This window comes from Lycium barbarum, chromosome 7 (genome assembly GCF_019175385.1).
Source record: "Lycium barbarum isolate Lr01 chromosome 7, ASM1917538v2, whole genome shotgun sequence".
Classification (NCBI taxonomy): domain Eukaryota; kingdom Viridiplantae; phylum Streptophyta; class Magnoliopsida; order Solanales; family Solanaceae; genus Lycium; species Lycium barbarum.
This window is the reverse complement of record NC_083343.1, coordinates 134,183,113-134,186,110: the sequence shown is the minus strand read 5'-3', so window position 1 is coordinate 134,186,110 and position 2,998 is coordinate 134,183,113.

Below are 2,998 nucleotides of genomic sequence, written 5' to 3'. Positions count from 1 at the left end.
ATTCCGAAAATCCACAGTAAGATAAATATTATTATTTAATTATGCAAAGATAAAATGCGATGTGTGTGCGTAAGCTGGTAAAATACTGAAATGATAAAAAATTGTGAATAATAATAATAATAATAAAATACGATAAATAATAATAATTGATAGAATGATACAATGGCGGTATTGATAAGAGGCTAATAATTATAGTAAACATAATATATATTTTTTATTTTTTTCAAAATATTAGAAGCTTAAAATAGGTATTTTGGCAGAGAGACGGGACAAAATTGGGTGTCAACACTAGGCCCAACTCGGGACCAACCGGGTTAGGCCCAAAAAAAAAAGAGAAAATGAGGCCCAACCCAATAGGGTGGCCGTCCATGGCTTGGGAAAAAAAAAGATCCAAGCCCATGGAATTAATCATGTGATAAATTAATAAAAGGGCCAATTATTCATTAAAATTTCCTAGAACTTTCAAGATAAGTGAGAAGGAGAAAAACAAAGAAAACAAAAGGAGCAAAAGAGAAGGCCATTTGGCCATAGCTCCAAATTTTTGGTCCCTCAAAATCTAGTTCCAAAATTATTTTCTTGTTGTATTCCCACTAATTCAAGGATCCTCTACAACTTGGTGTAGTTGTTTGGGAGGATAGAGTACTTGTTTCATCAATCTCACACCTTGATCAAGTGAAGAAGTAAGGAGTGAAGGGTAAGAATTAATCCCTTTTAATTATGTTATGAAGGTTTGTTTATGTTGTAGTATGTAGAAATAGATAGAATTTATGGAAATATGGAAGTTTGCATGGTGGGTGTGTGTATGTGTGTGTCCAAAAATGGAGTTAATGGAGAGGAATGATTAAAATTTTATTTGTTATGTTAATTGTGTTGTTGAAGCCTTGTGATGGAAATAGAAGAAAAATGGTTCAAGTTGGCATGAAAAATGGTTGTGAATGATTATAGGAATTTATGTGATTTTAATGTAGTTTTTATGTAATTATGGAAATAGAGTTTTAAATGTGGATTGTTATGTTGATTGATGAATTTGGAAGGCTACTAGTCCATATTGGCATGAAATATTGGTTGTTAAGTGGTTATGGGAAGTTTTGTGATTTTATGATAGATTTATGTAATTATGGAAATGAAATTGTTAAGGTGCAAATTATGATTATTGTTGATGAAATTGGAAGATGAAAATGTGTTATGAATATTTATGTTGAAGATTAGAGGTTTCGGACGAATTATGATTTTGGTAAAATTTTTGTATATTTTGTGAATATTTGGTAAAATGATATGAAATGCTTCCGAATGGTATTGTAATGATCTTGATTAGTAATGAACATGGAAATATTGATATTGATTTGAAGGTGCAAAGTTGGATTGGAAGTTGTTGCATTATTTGGAAAAGAATACCATTCATGCTAGAATGCGTTCTAATTCGATTGTTGATGTTGTTGGTATTGTTGTTGCTATGGTTGTTGACATTTGGAGCCGAGTTAAATCTCGGGGATGCCTTATGTATAGGGGAGATGCTGCCCAAATTTCTGTAGACAAGTATTGGTTAAGATTGAACTCTTAAATCCTTATGACTAATATTTGGTAAATGTGACCAATTGTAGATTTTGGACGAAACGGGATTTGAATTTAGACAAACGTAAAAGGCGAATAAGGTATGTAAGGCTTTACTTCTCCTTCTTTTGGCATGTCTTAGACCTATTAGGCTTGGATACGAGCCTCGGGGGCGATTCTATTCCTAGAAATCCGAGTTTGAATTCGACCCCTTTTTATTCAATAGAATTGAATTAAGTTTTGTATACCTTGTTGAAGCAAGTGTGTAAACCTCTATAACTTGCCCAAATGGAACCAAATGACACTAAAACTTTCATAAGTGACTTCATAAAACTTAATGTATGTGATTTGTGTACGCCACCTCTGTTGACCCGAGGTGGGCCCACTATTCCCGAATCCTCCCTTATTGTTCTATTTGACCTATTCCCGCACGACAATTAAAGGAAATTATTGAGTATTGTTCCAACTACTAAACGATAGTTGTTTTAACTATTCCGTTGAGTTCTATGATTTCTAAAGCTCTGATTAATGTGTTCCTAAGTCTGCCTGTGGTTCTGACTCACTTCTGATACAAGCCCGCCGGATATAAGCGAGATGTTATACGATTGATTAATGATATAAGTACTTTGATAAACGTATCCTCTGATATAAGCATCTAGAAGCACTGGCGTGAGTATTCTAATTTGACTATTCTGATATAAATACTCCGACACAAGTAATCTGGTATGAGTGTTCCCAACTCCGATATAAATATCCTGACATGAATATTTTGATACAAGTAATTCGATATGAATATTCTGGTATAAGTATCTTGATATAAGTGCTCCAATATAAATATTCTGATGTGGACACGTAATTTGATATAAATAATCCGTTATGAGTATTTGATACAAGAATTCTAATGTAAGTATTCTGATACAAGTAATCGAATATAAGAACCCTGATATAAGTATTCCGATAAACGTATTCTGATATACGTATTCTGATATAAGTATTTTGATAAACGTATCCTGATATAAACATTCGTTATGAGTAATCTGTCACAAATATTCTGAGGGTACGTTCGATTATTCCATCGAGTCTTGATTTATGTGCATTTGGTTTCTCATTACTCTGCTCGTGCATATGTTATGTTTTCCTTCGCCGAGTCCCGGGCCGGTATGTATCGTGCGGATGGATCGCCGAGCCCTTGTTCGAGGGTCAGGTTCCATGTATGAATTCCGAAGTATGATGTGTCCGGTTCTGAGGTACTGTGGTATCTCTTCGTCCCCGGTTACCGTGTAAAAGAAGTATGATGTTTCGGGTTCTGGGGTACTGTGGTATATGTCCGTCCCCAGTTACCGTGTATACGGAGTATGATGTATCCGGTTCCGGAGTATTGTGGTATATGTCCGTCTCCGGATACCGTGTATATGGATTATGATGTGACCGACCCCCGGGTTCTCGT